A 22,528-nucleotide genomic window follows, 5' to 3' on the forward strand; every position below is an offset into this window, starting at 1 on the left:
TCGAACAAACTTCATATTTATATTCTACTGATTCAGGAGCATTGTTCAATATGCATATATATAGAAAAATCACCTGAGAGACTGTTTCTTTAAGAACACCAGAGGATTTTTTAATCAGTTTTCTCTTACATTATTGTATTTCGATCAAACTTCATGTTTAAAGTCTACTCATCCAAGATCAGGTTCGATATGCGTTATTTAAACATCCCTGAAAAGACTGGGGGTTTGTAGGAATAAAAGAAGAGTTTTTCAATTTGTTTTACACTATTTAATATATCTCGACCAAACTTCATATTTAGACTCAAATCGGCCGAGAGCAAATTTTGATATGCATACCATTTAAATTCACTGAACGGAGTGTAGGTTTATAGCAAGACCAGAACAGGATCCTTTTTCAATTTACTCGTAAACTATTGATTATATATATAATCTGTGGACCTTGTGTGAAACGCCCCTTCCTTGGACATAATTTTTGTTATGAACACAATTTCACTTACTCTTCAAATAACGGAGAAAAATAATATTTTCTACGGGATTCATGCTCAGCAGCCCGTGAAGGACACCTTCGCACACCCACATTTATTTGAAGGATCCATAAGAGCAGAAAATCAGAAGATGCACAATATTTCTCTCAGCTTGAAAATTAATCCCACCTAATGTAACTGAACACCGAGGAAACATGAGGCAAAAATTGGTGTCTGTCTATCTGTTTGTATGTTCCTGAAAGTGGAAAACAAGTGTGGACTTATTTCAAGAAAATGTAACACAACACTACCCTCCACTACAATAACATATAGTTTCCTGTACACGGCAGTTGCCACCCACCCTCTTCGGAAGGTCTGCCTCACAGAGCTCTACAAGGCTAGAAATAGCTACACGAAATTACTATTATTATTATTAACTAGCAAATGTACCCGTGCTTCGCTACGGTATTCTACATTGTATTCGAATATCGAAGTAAATAGTGTACATGCAGTAAATAAGATTGTTTCAAAATTGCATGTCTCTTAACGCTATCCGAGAAATAGCATGGGGAGGTCCCCATAAGCTGTTTCCAATGTAAAGTGTTTGATACGGATTTGTGATATAACGGCAGGCTCACTTGCCCACTGCCATTCACAGTCGAGTTGGGAAGTTTACATTCTATTGCAGGCCCCATTGCCTACTGCGCGGTTACAATCGATTTGGGGAGTTTTCGTTGAAACAGCAGCCGCAATTTCCTACTTCCAGACAGATAACAGTTGAGGAGATTTTATTATAATGGCAGGCAACTACCCTACTATCAGTTGAAATTGAGTTGTGCAGTTATCATTATAATGTCAGGTCCCCTTTTCCTACTCCCAGCCAGCTTACTGCCAGTCACACCAAGTTGGTGAGTTTCCATCAAAATAGCAGGCCACTATGCCTAATGCCACTCACATTTTAGATGGGTGCATTTGTTTATAATTGCGGGCACCCTTGCTTACTGCCAAACACGATCGGGTAGGGGAGTTTTAAACAAAACTGCATGCTCCCTTGCCTTCTGCAAGTCAAATCGAGAAGTGAACTATTCATTACAATGGTAGGCCTTCCTTACTATTGTCCGTTACACAGGAGTTGGAGAAGGACCCCATTCCTACTGCCAGTCAAAGTCGGTGTGGGGAGTACTGATTACTATAGCAGACACACCCTTTCTCGATCGCTACAAATCGTTATCAGTGAATCAGTGGCGGCGCGTGGATAAAGCGTCTGGGGGTTCACTGCTGTCGGAAATAACGTGTTGAGATTTATTGTTACTTGATGTTTACATAGATGTAAAGTAGTGACATTGCTTGATTAGAAACGTGACTTTTCTTTGAAGGGACATGGCTACAACTCGAAGGAGTTACCAAATTAATGAAGATGAAGGATAGAGAGAATATGATGTGCAATTATTTAAAGCTGATCCAATTTCCTCTGATTTTGGAGACGTTGCTTGTGTACAAATAACTTCTTCAAGAACGTCTTAGGCAGACTACTGTTGTTTATGTATTGACGTATTTAGCTGCTTACTTTTATAAAAACACGTATTGCTAATGAAAGGCTCCAGGGGTTCTCAACTTGGGAGCGTGGGTTGGCGACCACGGGGCCCTTAGCAAGGTCCTGGCATTGCGTCCACTTACTTGCACCAGGATCCTTACTTTCATCTACCCTGTCCGACCTCTCTTGATAAAGTCTTGTTCTTTTCCGATCCCGACAGTATTAGAGCACTCGAGGCCCAGGGAGTGTTTCATTTTCACGCCCTTCGCGGTCTTTGTCTTTCTTTGGCCGACACCTTCATTTTCGAAGCGTAGGATCCCTTCCATTTTTTCTTTATGATTAGTGTTATATAGAGGACTAGCTGATTAACCCGTGCTTCGCTGCGGAATTCTAGGTTAGGTAGTGTACACGTTGTGAGTAAGATTGTATTAAATTGCATAGTTCTTAACATTACTCCAGAAACGCGACGGGGAATTCACCATACGTCTTTTCTCATGTGAAGACTGGTTTAGGGAATTTTCATGTTAATGGTAGGCCCTGTTGCCTACCATCAGTTACAATCAAGTTGTAGAATTTTCATTATAATGGTAGACACTCACTCTCCACATGCCTTTTTACAACATCAGAAAGAGTGGTTTTCCCAACTGAAATCAACACATATCATTATAATGACGTCAGTAGGAATGTTGCGATTAAATGAAAAACCACATATTTTCTCACTTTTAACGAACTGTACTACGCTTCCACTCTGTTATTATTCTGTTTTTGCACACTGAGCATTCCAATCAGCGCCTCAGAGTAGGGGTCGAATAGCTGGAATACTGTGATGAACCAGTGTGTTACGTACCAGCAGTATCAGAAAATGTATGAATCAGAGGAATGGCATGCTAAAGAAGAAAGTTATCCAACTCCCTAGCCACTTCCCGCCAATATTCAGACAGGCTGTCATACTAGGTACGCAGCAGTAGCCCCATCTATCGAAGATGAGTGGCAGCATAAACGACAAAAAACATCACAACAAACAATGGTCCATGTAATAGTATTGTTGATCGATTTCATGAGCTTTCGAAATTGTAGGCCCCTAGATTTAGTTTCCTTCCAGTCTAAAATAGTACTATTACCATCGTCGGTACGGTAAAACTGAATAAAACAAAAATTATCGGAAATGGTATTCTCTATAACTTTTTTACGTAGTACTTTTCGATACGACCAAGAACATACAAAAAATTACATTTTAGGCACCTTCCCCTGAACTACCATTTCGTCCAGGGTGAATAAAATTATTTAGAGCCTAAACTGTAGTTTCTTATTCCCCGACTCTACAGACCGATTTTCATTAAATTCTGTTTATCCATTAACTTATCTTGTGGCTCGGCGATGATATGGACTTAGCAACAAAATTACAAATTAACGAATATCTCTGTTATCATATTCGATACGGCAAGAATGTATAAGACATAAATGATCGGAAATTTAATTCTATAAAACTTTAGGTATGTAGTAATTATCGATAGGACCGCTAATAGCATACATATTTGAAAATTAAATTTTAGGCCTTCTTCTAAACTGCCATTTCACTCAGCGTTAATAAAATTATTTACGGCCTAGATTGTAGTGACTAATTCTCAGCCTTTACATACCGATTTTTATTAAATTTTCTTCAGCCGTTTTCTCGTGATGCGTGTACATACATACAGACAGACAGAAATTACGGAAAACGAAAAAGTGCATTTCCTCGTTACTGTGGACACGACAGATACAGACATACAATTCTTTTTAAATTCTCAGCTATGTACAGACAAAACTCTTATTTTATATATAGATGGTTGCCTAGTTGTATTTCCTCTTAAAACAATAATGGCCATCACCACTTACAAATGAAACGACTCATTAATTACAAAAAGACAGGCTACGAACGCCTGTTGATTCTATACAAAACGTAGTTACCAAAATATTCTGGCTCATTGTGGTTAATTACATCAGAACTGTAAAATCATCAAATTAAAACCCCTCAAAAACCTACCACATACGGCAAGGTCTGTCTACTGCATGCGGCAAACTTTAACCGCGCGCTCTAACAGTGCTTCGGCTAATTTCGGAACTGCTCGATGTAACTCGTGTCTGTCGCTGGTCCAGTCGCCAGCGATTCCTGGGCTATGTTTTCCCTGCTCCTCACAACCGCTCGCCATGTGCACCCTCCTTACGTCTCACTGGCCCGCTACCAAAGGCCTGAAATAGAACCTCTCCGCTGTTCCGAAGAGCAACAGAGTGTTGATGTCAAAAATACCGCTACGCGCGTGGATACACAGAGCTTATTAAAGGAATAGGCTGTAATATACCATTTTACATAGACTTATTCATTTCTAGGGGGTTCACTGAACCACTGAACATATAGCACGCACCGCCACTGCAGTGAATATATATAGATCGACATACGAAAGTATATGCGTGTTTACACAATTTCAGCCCTTCATTTACAGATTAACTGCTACTAAACGTACGTCATATCGACAAAGGATTGTACCATAAGACGCCGGATTTAGTGGCCTAAATGGCTGGTCCTATGATATCTCATCTATTCTTGGGTCAGATTGAGTTAGAAACGTTGAACAGGGTAAAGTGTTTGTAAGATTATCTCATATTGCATTCATTTTCGTATGATTATGTGACAGCTACATACGTAGCATTTGGGTCACACATGGCTACTGGGTGGGCCAATTTTCGTGAAGAGTTTGATGATTCCATCTTCCATATAAGTGATTGAAAGTATGGGTTATGCATGTGAAAATTCCAAATTTACTTAACATCGAGAAATAGAGAAAAATCAAACGTAAAAGGGATACAGATACGACAAAAAGTCATAAGGGCAAGGTTGCAGATCACTCCATATTGAACGGAGATTGTTCCATTCGTTACGTGATAGGACATCCCGAAGGTCTGCACCATCATTAAAATTGCCTCCATATTTCGATATTTTTCGTGGATAAAACTGAAAAATTTAAGGAACTTGGAAGGTTTTCGTCCGTCACAGGCTAATACGTATAATTTTGTCAAATTTCCATTTTCTTTTTCGTCTGGCAGATTATGCCGCAATGTGGGCGAGGAGAGGTCTTTCAGGAAACGAAACCCCTTAAACGGGTAGCTGTGCGAAAAATTTCGCCAAAATAGCCAATGGATAGGCACACAGTCGTTACGATTTTATTTATATAGATAGATAAGGAATCTTCTCCACGTACTACATCGTTTGGTCTATGTCCGCTGGACTTAACCTGCAAAACTGATCATTCATGATATCTCTTTTATTAATCCTCCTGACGAAAAAATACACATTAAAATAGTTTTAGAGATGGAATTCCGTCACGTTTGGTCGATTTCCAGTCAGATTGGTCTTGTAGAGTATATATTTTGGAAGAGTAAAATCACCATTTCGGTTCCCTATAAATCACCAGTCCATTCCGGGAACATGAATGTTATTCACCTTTAAAACCTACCTTTGGATAGGTGGATGCTAAATATAAAGTTTAGTTCGAATATCTTCAGTAGTTTGCAAGTTGTAAGAAATACGCTTTACACGCACTCGCTCTTATATTAAGTCCGATTTGACCTTTACCGAAACGGTCCGTTAATGATATCTCCCTGATTAATCCTCGTATCGAAATGATACACATGAGAAAAAGGTTTAGAAATTAATTTTAATTAATTTCCATTAAGGCAGGCAGATTTAAATTAAGTTTGGTTGTGTATATTTTGTTGGAGTGCAAAATCACGGTTTCCTTTTCGTATAAACCCCCAGTCAGTTCAGGGATTTAGAGAACCTACCCAAGGACAGGTGTATTATAAATATGAAGTTTGGTGGAAATATATCCAGTAGATTCTAGCACTCGCGTACATACGGAATAATTAAGGAAGAAAATAATACAGTTAAGAAATTTGAAATTAATAGAAAATGGATTATAACTGAGGACAGCCGGATAACGACAAATATGTAAATGCCAAGTTAATGTATTGGAAAATCAAGTGCCCCTCAATAAATTATGCTAGTGTGAGTTATGGATATAATAAAGCGGTAACAGAGGAGAAATTTAGGCGCTGTGATTCTTAGGTAAACGGATAAGAAGATGACTAATGGTGTTATTACTTAATCTATTCGAGCGCGGTTGTAACCACCAGCCTTATTCCGCCAATATCCCGCAGATAGGCCGATTGACGCCTCTCGTCCCTTCTACCCTTGGAACAACCACGAATTTAAAAGCAAGATGAGGAAAATGGCAATACGTTACTTCGCTGCTGGCAAGCAGTCAGACACGTTGCCATGGTAACCTGTAGGTTCGTTGTCAGTCTGTCGGTCACTCAATGCAGATCATGATACCCGCAGAAAATAGTAAATTTCTCCGTCATGTGCAGAGTAAGGTACATTATGAACATAACGAAAGTTGTTTATAATGAAGAGATATTTCACGTACGGTCCACGGAGTTTACAGAAAATCAATAGTATAACAGAAAATGGAGAAAAACCGTTCTGGTTTTCCTATAAACCCCCGTCTATTCAAAGATTTTAAAATGATATGCGTATCGAAACCTTCCCCGGGGTGAGTATACTCTAAATATTGTACCCGTAAAAATGTGCTCATATCTTTAAGGCGCTTGATATTAAATTAACGAGCATAATTCTTAACCTAGGGAGTGGCTTTATCATTGGAGCTGGTACAGAGAGAGGTATAGTTATCAATTTGAGAGATTCTTTTGATAAATTGAGTTTATTCATCATCAAAAGCAAGTTCATATCACCTTCGTACAGCAGCGTGGAAGTGTCGTGGCTGGTTGGTACCTCCAAGTCCTGGGATGGTGCTGGACATCGACTGGGCAGGGACCACACCTGCTCGGATGAGGAGTTCTGGAATGTCTGGAGGTTCTGGAAATGTCTCGACGTTCTGGAAGTCTCGACGTTCTGGAATGCCTCGACGTTCTGGAATGTCTCGAAGATTGGCACACGTTCCTGGGTTCGATTCGAGACGTAATTCACACTGACCGGGCGAGTTGGCCGTGCGCGTAGAGGCGTGCGGCTGCGAGCTTGCATCCGGGAGATAGTAGGTTCGAATCCCACTATCGGCAGCCCTGAAAATGGTTTTCCGTGGTTTCCCATTTTCGCACCAGGCAAATGCTGGGGTTGTATCTTAATTAAGGCCACGGCCGCTTCCTTCCAACTCCTAGGCCTTTCCTATCCCATCGTCGCCATAAGACCTATCTGTGTCGGCGCGACGTAAAGCCCCTAGCAAAAAATAATTCACACTTGAATTTCCTGCACGGTACTCCACACATTCAGGGCACTGTCTGAACAGATATGACCTTTTAATTATGGTTACTGCACTCTAGATATTAAATCAAAACGTTCTGGAATAATCACTCGAAGAACGAGTACTGGTAGAAATGGAAGTTCATAATGCAAGCTCACTGTAAATCAGAATGTTCTAGAGGATTATTGTCACTGCAGTCCTAAACGCATAGTTCTGAAGATTTAAAACATGTTGGCAATGCACTGAATAAGTAGCACTCGGAAACTGTCCTGTTCCGTCAATAGGCGAAGTGAATAGCCATTAAAGAAAATAATATTTGAAAGAAAAAGTCTGACTTCATAAATTATGGATCACTCAAAATACTGGAAACTTCTAGGCTCTCTGGGAACGCGATATGCGTATTCTGAATTGTCACAGTCTTTAAGAATCAAAACATAAGTCCCTGTGCAGCACTTGGAAAGTACTGCATATTTCACAATTAAACGTAATGTTGAATGCCCCGTAAGTTTCATAGTCTTTACAAGGCGTAAATTCAATGAGGCACTTGAGAAAACAAGTCACATCGTTTACACGAAAGTTTATATTGGTAGGGCACAAGTTCATCCTACACGCTCGGAAAGTTTCAATGTTCCAGAAATTGATTCAAAAAATACAAGTTCGAATAAGTTCGAAACGTAAGTTCAATACGGTACACAACACTCGTGAAAATTCAAAGTCCTTTCAATCGTCGTCGAATAAGTAAGTCCCTATGTGGCACTTAAAAAAAAAGTTCCAATGTGTAGAAATAACAAAGTTCCAATGTGCCAAAATATTAAAGTCCCAACACGACACTCGAAGAAAATAAATTTCCAACGTGTCGAAATATTAATGTCCCAACACGACACTCGAAGAAAATAAAGTTCCGATGACAATGTTCCAGTATGTCACCTTAAGAAAATAATAAAGTCTTATCGCGACAGTTGGCGAAAATAACTAAGTTCCAATGAGACGCTTCAGAAAAATAACAAAGTTCTTATATGGCACTTTAAGAAAATATCAAAGTCTAATCACGACACACGAAAAATAACAAAGTTCCAATGTGTCAATATGACAAAGTTACAATACGATTCTCGCAGAAAATGAAGTCTCATTCAGGCACTTCAAGAATATGATAAAGTCCCGATACAGCACTTAGAGAAAATACCGAAATACTTGGATTTCGCAGACTGTCAACTGGAAGTTCGACACACACAATACTTCTCCTGTAACCCGTGTCACAGAGACGGCGGAGTGACAGACACTGACACGTTCGCATGGAAGTGTCTAGAACTCGGGTACTATCTACCCTTACAACTTCTATAATACTCGGTGGATTTTCTTGAAATCTTGACAGATGATGTCCATTGTAAAGGCTTTTAAGATGGCAGTGTCAAAATAGCGATAAAGTAGCTCAAAATGTACCTTTGAGGATGAGCTGGAACATTACCATATATGGTAGCGGATAGCTGGCTTATGGCGGCCACGTCACTCGCTGGGCACGTCACTGCGTTCGGCGGGCTGCCTACCTTCCACCTCGCGCGAAGTTCAACAAACATACTTCGGACTTCTCTCGTAGCGGCGTTCCCGGTACAGTGTGAAGTTTGGTTGAGATCTATGCAGCCGTTTCGACGTGATGATGGAACAGACAAACAGACAGACACGAAAAGTAAAAACCACCGATTCCGTCTTGAGTTGACCCGAAACGGATAAATATCTGAAAAGTTGGCAAAACAAAAGAAATTACAGACAACTGATCCCCTACAACTTTATTTGTATAGATATTATTATTATTATTATTATTATTATTATTATTATTATTATTATTATTATTATTATTATTATTATTATTATTATTATTATGATTATTACACAAACTAAATCTCTGAAGGTGGGGGCGATAAAATTCATCCACGGTATCCCACGATTGCCATAAAAAGCGGCTGAATGTGTTCCAGGGTCTCTCAACTGTAAAGCGTCGGTTGATATCCACTGGGCTCTACACCACTCTGACAACGCTTTCACTCACTTCTATTCTCGCATCTCCCTCGGTCAACTTTGTTCATTATCGTGTTCGACGTTATCACTTTTCTGTGTTCCAGAGCGTCTTTCATTTTCACGCCCTCGGTGGCCGTTTCCTCTTTCCGAAAACAAAATTTTTCTATTCTTTCCTTCTTAAGCCGTTTACCATCCATGGTTGGGAGGGATCGCACCTCTACCAGTGTCCTGGAGCGGGAGACTTGTGGGTCGGGGATACAACTGGGGAGGAGGAGCAGTACCTCGTCAAGGCGGCCTCACCTGCTATGCTGAACAGGGACCTTGTGGGGGGGATGGGTATATCGGAAGGGGTAGACAAGGAAGAGAGAATGAAGCGGCCATGGCTTTAAATTAGGTACCATTTCGGTATTTGTCAGGAGGAGAAATGGAAAACAACGAAAAACACTTGGAGGATCCATGAGTTGGGAATCGATAACCCTCTATACATTTGACTTCCAGAGGCTGAATGGACGCCGTTCCAGCCCTCGTACCACGTTTCAAATTTCATGGCAGAGCTAATCATTGTAAGATGAAGCAGCATTGTGATCCTCTTAATAATAATACTTTTAATATAATCATGCTATTTGTTCGGAGCGTCGACCCAGAAAGATCTTCTGCCCCTACTTGCACCATATGTTGTGAACCTGCGTGTATTTGGAAATTGCGGAAGTATTAAATGTTGAATGTGACTAAAGGAACGTTAAGGACGACACAAACACCTAGTCCCCAGGCCAGGTATAGTATTATTTAGAATTAAAAATCCCTGACCCGGCCGGGAATTGAACCCGGGGTCGCCGAACGCGTTCCCCCCCACACCGCGGGGCTGGACTTGTAATCCTCTTACGTAGAAGCTGTTAAACGTTCTTGTTTATTATCATAAATGTACAGTCAGTGACTATATTCTATTCATTTTAGTGGTTATAAAGTTAGTTCTCAAAGAGGTATTTTACCGAGCTCGATAGCTGCAGTCGCTTAAGTGCGGCCGGTATCCAGTACTCGGGAGATAGTAGGTTCGAACCCTACTGTCGGCAGCCCTGAAAATGGTTTTCCGTGGTTTCCCATTTTCACACCAGGCAAATGCTGGGGCTGTACCTTAATTAAGGCCACGGTCGCTTCCCTCCCACTCCTAGCCCTTCCCTGTCCCATCGTAGCCATAAGACCTGTCTGTGGCGCGACGTAAAGCAACTAGCAAAAAAATAAAAGACGTATTTTAAAATATAGCGAAAAATATAATATGTTATAAGATGCAATGAACAGTGTTTCTGATCGTGTTTATCAAAACAATTTATATTTTCGTTATTTTCTGATTTCTAAATGCTATAGGTTAATAGAAAAGAGACATTGTTATGATAAAATATAACTAAGAACAAATTAAAAAAGACAGGGGTGAAAAATGTCTTAATATCTAAGAAAATTCAATTCACTTGGAAGAGGATAAATCTCCAGAAAACAAAATTTGGTCATTTTCCCCTTTTGAAATGGAATTTGAAATCCGTATTATTGGAATAAAAGTCCCTTTACTAGTTATATGCGTTGTCAAAATTCAGCTTTGGTGGTTTCATTAATTCACCATTTATTCCGTTTTTGTCTCTCCTGTAAAATTGACTCGTGTTGACATGTGCCCTTTTCCAAATGACCGATTCAGCTATAGTCTGACATTGGAAACTAAACTTCCTGTTTCCGGCTGTTACCGCCCTATCAAACATATGAAACATGTAGGCGACGTTCAAGACTGAAAATTCAATTCGTAAACACGGTACCATTTGCCGGAATGCTTCTAATAAATTTCTGCCTGTGAATCTCAGTTTAAAACAGTCAAGAAAAGAGCACTGGTTTACGGCAACTATGGCCATGAGCGAGTACATGCATGTGCTGTACGACTGTTATTAACGCTGTTCGAGTGTCACTCTTGATCAGGGGGGCCCTCAAAAGAAACGTATCTACATTTAAAAAGTGTGAATGTTACCAGGAACGAAAGCACTTTCCCCTTTGCGAAAAATAAATGATCATAAATTTGTCTCCCGGTCATGCCCATCCATCAACGGCTGTTAATTTCAGACGGCAACCAGCCTTGAGACCAACGCCGAAGCGTGCAATGAGACATTAAGACAGTGTCTACCCTAGCAATTGGTCGCCGCAACCAACGCTTTGAAAACAATAACTGCGGTGTCTTGTGCATCTAGCCGGCCGTCGCCACCACGTTGTGCTGGTCGGTTGTTTCATTAACGATACAACCACAGAGCTTCAGCACTTTCGAATTTCACAGTAAATTTTTAAGAAGCGCATGCGCAAGGGTGAAAGCAATTCAAGGAAAATAATGATGTTTGAGACGTTTCTTCCAAATTCTCTCGCAGTCTCGCTGTGCAGTGCTCGCTGACCTCGAGTAAATTGTCCTGGGTTGCTTCTCGCATATCTCTCTAGCTCTTCATTTACCCGGTGCGTGTTGTTGTGATTGCGTTTTAGGGTTTCTTCAAGTTGAATTATTTAGACTTAGAAATGTATGATTTAAACATACCTGGCCTTACTGACAGTTTATTAATTCAGGGCTTTTCCATATACACATATGAAGAGAAATATGAGCTAAAAATAAAAGTTTCATATCTCGATGGTATTCAAAATATAACTGGTTGTCGGGAATAATCGAAAGAAACAAAATCTACTGTTTTGTGTTCTTTTTAGCGACTGCTTTCCTCAGAACTAGCTGCTGACTTTGATGTAAATATGCCCTTTTTTGAAGGACCAACTAAAGTATAAACTACGTATTCTTTATTCTGTTCCCAAAACAGAAGCCTATATTAAAGTTCATTTTTTGCAATGATTGTTAAGCAACATCATAACGGTTTAGGAGTTTATACGCCTTGCTTTACGTTTCCTTGCCACAACTGCGTCTAGTGAACCCAACGTGAGTACTTTAAAACGAGTGAAGACATTTCCTAGAAATGCCATGACTAATGAAATACTGTCCTGTTTAACGTCTTAGGCCACTGATGACCAATTTCCGAGTTGGCAAGTAACCCAAACTCGAAGGAGCGCGTCACTGATGATTTTTCTGAAGAGAGGAATCAACGTGTGGAGTTAAAATACAGGAGTATTTAGGTGAGATGAAGCCATTTAGAATATACAAAAGCATTTCACAAGTTTGAATGGCATACTCGGATTGTTTGTGTTGTGTTCCTTCAAAAGGTATTACTAGTAACAAAGGATAATATATAATGTCAACCCTTACTCGAAATCCACCCTTCGCTACTGAATAAAACATAGCCTGCACGGTTGCTAGATAACATTATCTGACCAGTCATCCATACCTTACATCACAGTCTACAAGGTTGCTAGGTAACATTGTCTGACCATCCATCCATACCTTACATCACGGCCTTGCACGGTTGCTAGGTAACACTGTCTGACCATCCTTACCTTACATCACTGCCTGCACGTTTGGTAGGTAACATTGTCTGACCATCCACCTGCCTGCACGGTTGCTAGGTAACATTGTCTGACCATCCGCACCTTACATCACTGCCTGCACGTTTGCTAGGTAACACTGTCTGACCATCCGTACCTTACATCACGACCTACAAGGTTGCTAGGTAACACTGTCTGACCATCCGTACCTTACATCACGGCCTACAAGGTTGCTAGGTAACACTGTCTGACCATCCGTACCTTACATCACACACTGCACGGTTGCTAGGTAACATTATCTGACCAGCCATCCATCCCTTACATCACGGCCTACACGGTTGCTAGGTAACACTGTCTGACCATCCGCACCTCACATCACGGCCTACAAGGTTGCTAGGTAACACTGTCTGACCATCCGTACCTTACATCACGACCTACAAGGTTGCTAGGTAACATTGTCTGACCATCCGTACCTTACATCACGGCCTCTAAGGTTGGTATGGTTACAGTTACGTCATACATTTTGTCGCGTCACGTTACACACATTTTTAGATTATCCGCAGCCATAAGACATATTTTCGTCAAAGTTACGCTGCTAGAGATTCTCACCATAATCAAACCGTGCAGATTTCTAATTACATGCAGGGGGGTTATCGGAGAAGAGACAACCCACCACGGACAGTGTCAGGCTAATTACAGCTTTTCCTACTTCCGCGTTTGGAGTGAGGAGTTTGTGAAACTGGTTTTAGTGGTTCTCTTTTCCGCCCACCTGATTACCATGAGCTGAGAAAGATGAACTTCAGTAATAGGCTTACCTCTACCTGCTCTGCCATATGGCGATTTGCACTGGATTATCGTCTAGAAGTGTTACACGCGGGATGGTCGTTACGAAACTAAATAATTCCTCACCTTTTCATACCACATATTTCAAACTAAGCGGCTCACCATAATTTCTGGAAATATTCGCGATATCGTTGTACATTTAAGTTCTCTTTCCTCTGAACAGGATTCGAGCCCGTTTTAAGTCCAAGTAAAAGTGATTTATTACCCGATACACTTTGAGGCTGAAGGGAAAAGACCCACCTGGTGAGTGGGGGAGGTAGAGTAAATACACCGTATACCCTGTCTGTCTTATGAGTCCCTTACGATGTCACATACGAAGTCATGACTTCACTTGCCATGTAGAATGAACATAGGAATTATTTAAGGAACTCGTCAGTTAAGTACACCTTTTTGTATGAGTACAAAGAAAGTATCGTGTACAAAACTGAATTTAACATCTTGAACTACCTAGGAATACTTGACCTGATAAGTAGTTTGCAGTTCTCCGATCTTTGGTACCTACATAAAATAATCAATGTCTATACATTTTTTTTTCTATTTCTTTTAGGTCACACCGACACACATATGTCTTTTGGCGACGATGGGACAGAAAAGGCCCATGAATGGGAAGAAATCGGCTGTGTCCTTAATTAAGGTACGGCCCCAGCATTTGCCTTGTGTGAAAATTGGAAACCATGGAAAACCATCTGCAGGGCTGCAAATAGTTGGGTTCGAACCCACTATCTCCCGGATGCAAGCTCACAGCTGCGCGCTCCTAACCGCTCGGCAAACTGACGCGGTGTTGTGGCTATACAAAATGCAATACTCTTCCAACGTACTTCCCTATACACGTTGCCCCCCAAAATGTAACTCATCATGTGTCCCGTCAGCGCCTAATCTTACAATAACGCTCAATCTGATCCAGTCTTCCAACTCTTGGCAACTCACAGCCTGATATAGATATTCTCACACTCTTCGCATCCTTCAAACACAATATTAAAATATTCCTTTGTAGTCTTCTCCAGGTTTCCATTTTCTTCCGTCCTTCCAACCCACGATCTTTCCTCTTTCTAACTCTGTAACGACCCTGCTAGTTACTCTTGTTACATTGTTATTGTTGTCATTTACTGTTGAAACTTAATGTGGTTGTTTATACCGACTGTTATATTATTATACTTATTTAAATATGTTATAGTATTGGCGTAAAATGGCCCTCCATCGCATGTACATAATAAATAAATCTATATATATATAAAAGTCATTGTATGTATGAAGGTGGGTGGGTTTGTACCACATCTCCTCCCAAACCACTGGAGCGATTTCAACCAAATTTGATACACTTATGACTTGGTATCAGGAGACAACCCGCATGGGGTAAGACATCCCAAACACCCCTGAGGGCGGGGGGACAACGGGGGTCATATATAAAAATAAATGAAAATAGTGTCGAATCCATACTTTCCGGGGTCGCTGAGATGAATAGTGACACTCCAATTTTTTTAAGTCCAAGATAAGCCACCTTTGGGGTGGGGGCGAGGGGGGCTGATATATACAAATAATTGAAGATAGTGTCGAATACATAGATTTCGGGGTCCCCAAAGTGAATAGCGACACTGCGGATTTTTAGTATCAGGAGACAAACCACGTGGGAGTAAGACACCCCAGGAACCCTTAGGGGGGGTTTGAGGGGGTCATAAATAAAAATAAACGAAAATAGTGTGGAATCCATACTTTTCGGGGTCGCTGAGATGAATGGTGACACTCCGAATTTTTCAAAAGTCCAAGTTCACCCCCCTTTGGGGTGGGGATGAGGGGGGAGTGATATATATACAAATAATGGAAAATAGTGTCGAACACATAGTTTTCGGGGTCGCCAAAGTGAATAGCGACACTTCGGATTTTTAGTATCAGGAGACAAACAACGTGGGGGTAAGACACCCCAGGAACCCTTAAGGGCGGGGGGCGAGGGGGTCATATATAAAAAATAACGAAAATAGTGTTGAATCCATACTTTTCGGGCTCGCTGAGATAAATAGTGACACTCCGAATTTTTTTAAAATTCCAAGTTCACCCCCCTTTGGGGTGGGGATGAGGGGGGAGTGATATATATACAAATAATGGAAAATATTGTCGAACACATAGTTTTCGGGGTCGCCAAAGTGAATAGCGACATTTCGGATTTTTAGTATCAGGAGACAAACCACGTGGGGGTAAGACACCCCAGGAACCCTTAGGGGCGGGGGGCGAGGGGGTCATATATAAAAATAACGAATATAGTGTCGAATCCATACTTTTCGGGCTCGCTGAGATGGATAGTGACACTCCGAATTATTTTAAAAGTCCAAGTTCAGCCCCCTTTGGGGTGGAGACGAGGGGGGAGTGATATACATACAAATAATGGAAAATAGTGTCGAATACATTGTTTCCGGGGTCGCCAAAGTGAATAGCGACACTGCGGATTTTTAGTATCAGGCGACAAACCACGTGGGGGTAAGACACCCCAGGAACCCTTAGGGGGGCGAGAGGGGTCATAAATAAAAATAAACGTAAATAGTGTGGAATCTATACTTTTTGGGGTCGCTGAGATGAATAGTGACACTGCGAATTTTTTAAAAGTCCAAGTTCAGCCCCCTTTGCGGTGGGGGGCGAGGGGGTAGTGATATATACACATAATCGAAAATAGTGTCGAACCCATACTTTTCGTGGTCGCTTAGATGAATAGTGACATCCCGGGAATTTTTAAATTCCAAGTTCAGCCCCCTTTAGGGCGGGGGCAAGGGGGGAGTGATATATTAAAATAATCGAAAAGAGTGTCGAGTACTCTTCGAGGTCGCTGAGATGAATAGTGACACTCCGGATTTTTACTATCAGGAGACAAACCACGTGGGGGTAGGGCACCCCAGGAACCCTTAGGGGCGGGGGCGAAGGGGTGAGATATAAAAATCATCGAAAGTAATGTCGAATGCATACTTTCGGGGTCGCTGTGATGAATAGTGACTCTCCAATTTTTTTAAAAGTCCAAGTTCAGACTCCTTTGGGGTAGGGAGCAAGGGGGGAGGTGAGATATAAAAATAATCGTGTTTAGTGTCGAATATATATTTTTCGGGGTCGCCGAGGTGAATAGTAACACTCCGGAATTTTAGTATCGGGAGACAAACCACGTGGGGATAGGACACCCCGCGAACCCTTAGGGGCGGGGGGCAAGGGGGTCATATATAAAAATAAACGAAAATAGTGTCGAATCCATACTTTTCGGGGTCACTTAGATGAAAAGTGACATCCCAGGAATTTTTTAATTCCAAGTTCAACCCCCTTTAGGGTGGGGGAAAGGGGGAGTGATATATTTAAAGAAAATCGTAATTAGTGGCGAATCCACAGTTTTTTTGGTCGCTGAGTTGAATAGCGGCAGTCCGAAATTTTATTATCATGAGACAAACCACGCGAGGGTGAGGCACCCCAGGCGCCCTTAGGGGCAGAGCGGGTGATGGGGCTGATATATAAAAATCATCGAAAGTATTGTCCAATCCATACTTTTCGGGGTCACTGAGATGAACAGTGACACTACGGAATCTTTTAAACCAAGTTCTGTTCCTTTCGGGGTAGGGGGTGAGATATATAAAATTATCGAAAATAGTGTCGAATCCATAGTTTTCGGGGTCGCTGAGATGAATAGTGACACTTATAATCTTTTTAAAGTCCACGTTCAGTCCCCTTTGGGGTGGGGGACGAGGGGTGAGTATATCTAGAAATAATCGGAAATAGTATCGAATCCACAGTTTTCTGGGTCGCTGAGATGAATAGTGGCACTCTGGACCTTTAAAGTCCAAATTCAGGCTCCTTTGTGATGAGGGTTAGGGGGAGTTAGATATAAAATAATCGAAAATAATGTCACATCCATGGTTTTAGGGGTCGCTGAAATGAGGAGTGACACTCCGGTTGTCGTTTAAGTGGAAGTTGATCCCCAATTTCCAGGCGGGTGAGAAGGAGTCAAGAACAGAAAATATCCAAATGACCGAGATTAAGGATGTATTTTGTACGTTCCAGTATAACTGTCAGCAGTACAAATATTACCTACTACCTGAAAAAAATACTGAGGGGGAAAGACACCCCTATAAGCTATAGATAAGGAGACGAAATGTAATTATGACTGAAAATGACCGATATTAGTGTTGAATCCATACGTTTCGGGACTACGGGAGCAATTCCAAACAAACTTTGTCACTTATGACTTATTATCAGGAGACAAGCTGCGTGGAGGTACAACAACCCTAGCACACCTACGACGGGGTGAGATGTAGAAATAATCAAAAATAGTGTCGAATCCATTCTTTTCGGGGTCGCTGAGATGAATAGTAGATGAACAGAAGTCCAATTTCTGCCTCCTTTCGCATAGCGGTGAGGAAAATTGAAAAACAAAATTTTGAAAATGACTGAGAGAATGGACGCTGGACCTACTGTCTGGAAAAATATACCTTAGGGGTAAGAGAGTCATAGCCTCTAAAGTAGGGGCGAAATGTAAAAATTAACCAAAAACAACCGAAATTTGTGTCTAATCCATAGTTTTCGGGGTCGCTGAGATGAACTGTAACACTCTGGATGCCGTTTAAGATAAAGCTCAGTCCTACTCGGCAGGCGGATGAGAACTGGCAAAAAATTGAAAACGTCCAAAGGGACAGAGTTTAAGGATGTATGTGTGTGTGTGTGTGTTCTAGCATATCTCTCAATCAAACTTGGTATACACATGACTTACTATATAGAAAACATTACTGTGGAGGTCAGATACACTTAGCCCCCGCTGGTGTTGGGGAATGAGAGGGGCTGACGTGAAAAAATAAGGAAGATAAGCAATATTAATGTCGAAATCGATTGTTTATGTGTCGCTGATACGAACTGTGACGCTGTGGATAGCTTTTAAGTCCACGTTCAGCCTCCATCGAGGCAGGAGCTGAGAAGGGCTTAAAAGTAAATAGTATGAAATGACCGAGATTAGTGTTTACTAGATAATTAAATAATCTAAAACTTGAAATCGGATACATCTAAAAAACTCTAAAACTACATAATAAGTCGTAAAATCAACATCCCCAAAAGAATTCTATAAGCATTCACTTCGCACTTAACTAACTGGTAATACAAATATTAAAGGTAAACATTCAAAAACTATCCGGGCAACGCCGGGTACTACAGCTAGTAAATAAATAAATAAATACTCAAGAGATAAGTAAGTAAATAAATGAAATTCAAACAGCACAAGTTAAGTATCAAAGTTTATCTTTTACCAAGACGACTGTCTGAGGCGTGGAAAAGAGCAGTGCAGGGGACAGACGGGTTGAATACTGTGGCGGTACTTGCATTAACCGCACGGAGATAATTTTTACCATATAAACAACAAAGCAAAAACGAAACAGTATGCAATATGTCCTGAAATATAAATGTTCACGATTCAGTAACTAATGTTTTGGGACACGTGCATTTATTGAACTAAAATACAGTTTATGGAATTTGTAGAGATTCTTTGCACTCGCTTTAAACAATATTTCAATATATGGATTGTACTTATGACTATGACAACAAACTAAACACAGGAAGTGTAACATATAACTGGTGTACTTCTCCTCCACGGGACCTTTGGGCTCATTTATATAGCATTGTGTTAATGTTCCGTAACATCATTTGCGTAACGGCAACGCAAAGCACATTTGAAGTTTTAACCATTGAGCCTACTTATGTATCTAGATTTACAAATCTTCTTAAAAACAGCTGTTAGAAACATAAGTAGATCCGAATCTACTTTAAATATGTGCATTCCGTTTATGCAGTCGAGGAAATCTCTTCCTTGAAAAACGAACATACAGTGTAATTCAGTCATGGTGTTTGTGTTTGCAAACTTATCTTTCATCTGAGTTCGCACCGTAAGGCAATCAGTGCAGTAGTTTGTGCATCCACCGAGGAGGGTGTAGCGAACACCTGCAAGTACTTTCATAACGCATGAATATCGCAAATTCATTATGGCCTTCAGTACCTATTACGTCATTCACTTCCCCTCCATGCTCGCTCAACTGCTCTCCTTCCTCAAAAGCGTGGCTCCGAAGTTTTTTCACTCTGAGTTGGAGCCTGCTGGCCTGCACAGTTTTGTTAGCGAGAATACTCTGTTCTTGCATACTTTAACATTTTAAATTTGATTTCACTAGAAAAATCAACGTTACAAGCTGTAAACTAATCGGGGCTTCGTTTTCACAAATATAACCCATTTGTTAATAAGTTACCTTTATTGGCTCTGGATATGTTTACACTTACAGGACAAACGAAGATATAGGATTCTTTCTTATTTTTCCATATTTCAATGATTTGAATATATTTTGCAAAATTTTCACAAAATTGCCAACTACGTTTCGGGCAATCTTCAAAATTTCTCGATTCGCGGACAACCACGCGTACTGCCCACACACGAAGTAAAGATAGAAGGAATTTGTAATAATAGAAATTAGTGAATTTATCATGTGATACATCGATACGAATTCTTCTACAAAAGTCTTCCGAATAACTCCGAACATTTCGACAAAAGTAGCCTATGGATGTTTTCTGTCTTGCGACAGAAAATGTAGTTGCATGATTACTTTAAGATTTGAATCAAATACGACAAGAAATATGACAGATTGACACTAATATTTCAAATTGTAGGAAATTTTGGAATTACAGAAAATCGTCCCGGACCCCGAACAGACGGTTAAAAGGTAGGATATTTGCGGGAAAAGGAGCATATCTCGTCACCCTGGCCAAGATACCAAGTACAATGTTCGTTGCACAATTCACTCACGCACGCTTCACCTGGATAATTAAATATCATGGTGATACATAGTTTGTGAATGAAAATGTGTAGCTGGGTTTAGTGGTTCAGACTGTTAAGGTGCTGGCCTTCTGACTCCAACTTGGCAGGTTCGTTCCTACCTCAGTCCGGTGGTATTTGAAGGTGCTGAAATACGTCACCCATGTGTCAGTAAATTCACTGGCATGTAAACGACTAAATTCCGGTGTCTCGATGTCTCCGAAGTTTGTAAAAGCACTTGGACGTAAAAAGAACATTATTATTAGTAATACGAAACGTGCAACGCCGTGTCGTGGCTTGCCTCCAGTCATCTGTCATCATGCAGAACTCACTCCATGTGGCGTTCGTTTTGTCGTGTAGCGCATGAAGCGGCGTTTCCTCTTATACCTTTCTATTCCGGATAGACGTCTCCAATCTCATATCATCTGAAGAAACTTTCTTTCTTCAAAATACTGCATATGCCAGTGTCCATGGTGCTGAGTTTCATACTCCTAGCACTTTCTTCATGAAGCGTGCCTTGATTTGTCTAGTGTTCTTAGGCCTCTGAATGTAAGAGTGTCCCATATTATGTTGATTCGATAGTTTGCTGTTGGCATTATTGAAGTTTGGAAGAGAGTCGTTGTTGAATTGGTTGAGGATTTTTAGGAGATGCTTGACGTTGCATATTGCTTTTATTGCTGCCGCTGCTTTCGATATAAATATATCTTAGACAAGGGGGTGATCCAAAATTTTGTATAACGCAAGGGTGTCATGTAACATAATGTGTTACCTAGCAACAACACCTCGAGAGCTACATAGACCATGGGTCTGTATAAAGAGAGCTGCACAGGCGGTGGATCTCTATGTCACGGCCATCCATCTATACAACACTACACAGCCTGCACAGTTCCTATGTAACATCGCGTACACATCTTACTGATAGGCATACTTATGACTATTTTATTGTCCCAAAGAAAAATGTATTATCACAAATTTCCAACTGTGTTTAGGTACTTTTTAAAGTTTCCATACTCACGAACACACACAAGACCTTGTACCAAATCAAGCAAATATAAATAGAAAGAACTTCCAATCCGTGCGAGTAGAAACGAGTTAATTTTAACACCGATGCGAATTCGTTTCCACAATCTTGTACACTGGTGAAACTTACAGTGTGACTTTTCACCATTGTCTGCTCTCCACCACACAGCTTTCTAAAGTTCTTTTTACAATCGCTCATCGAATGGTTTGTTTGCTCCACGTAGGTATTGAACAGAATTTCTACGAGGTCAGTGCATTGGGTTGACATTATGCTTCCCGGTGGACTTCTCCTGGATGATCCGTTTCTCCATGTGTGAGGTGTGGAAGATATGCCCAATGAACATTTGGGTCGTCTTCGACATCGGGTAGACTTGTTTTTTGTTGTGAGACCTGTGAGAAGACGGATGTGTTATTTCTGTAATGTATCCAAAACTATGAACAAGACATCGCCAACACCACATCTCAAATTACTTTAAGGGAATCAAGTGCGTGAAAAGGATGTTTCTGACGCATACAACATAAGAGGTACACGAGGGGGTTAATAAAATTGAGTTTTGTCACACTGCTTATTGAAATACCACTCAAGAATTTGGTCAGCTGCAGTATAGCAATACAGCCCAGCTGTATTCGTGTACGTACATCAGGCTGAGACATAATACGTCCATGATATTCAGAGCATAATATGTGGTAGTATCTTAGTTAGAATGTGTTAATTCGTGTGGTTCTATCTTCAATAAGAGTACATGCTTGTACTCCGTAGTAAAGTATGAAAATTTCACAGCAAGGCAGCATTGTGCAATTGTTAGCGAAATAGGTGAAACAGGTCAATATTGTAAAAATAAGAAAGAGCAGGGCCTAATTTATTTGCCAACTCTACAGCCACAACAGTTTTATAGTTTATGTCATGGAAGGAACGATTCAAAAGAGGAAGATCTAGACTGCAATAATATAGAGCAGGGTTTCCCGAACTTTTTGTATCTGATGCCCTCTTACAATGTCGGATTCACCTCTAAGAACCCTACAGCCTCAGAACATGGTACTGAATTCAATGAACAAAAACAGAATGTTGTAATGCTACCATGCTTGATTGTATTCGTACAATTGAGGGCTAATATAT

Source organism: Anabrus simplex, chromosome 4 (assembly GCF_040414725.1).
Source record: "Anabrus simplex isolate iqAnaSimp1 chromosome 4, ASM4041472v1, whole genome shotgun sequence".
Taxonomy (NCBI): Eukaryota; Metazoa; Arthropoda; class Insecta; order Orthoptera; family Tettigoniidae; genus Anabrus; species Anabrus simplex.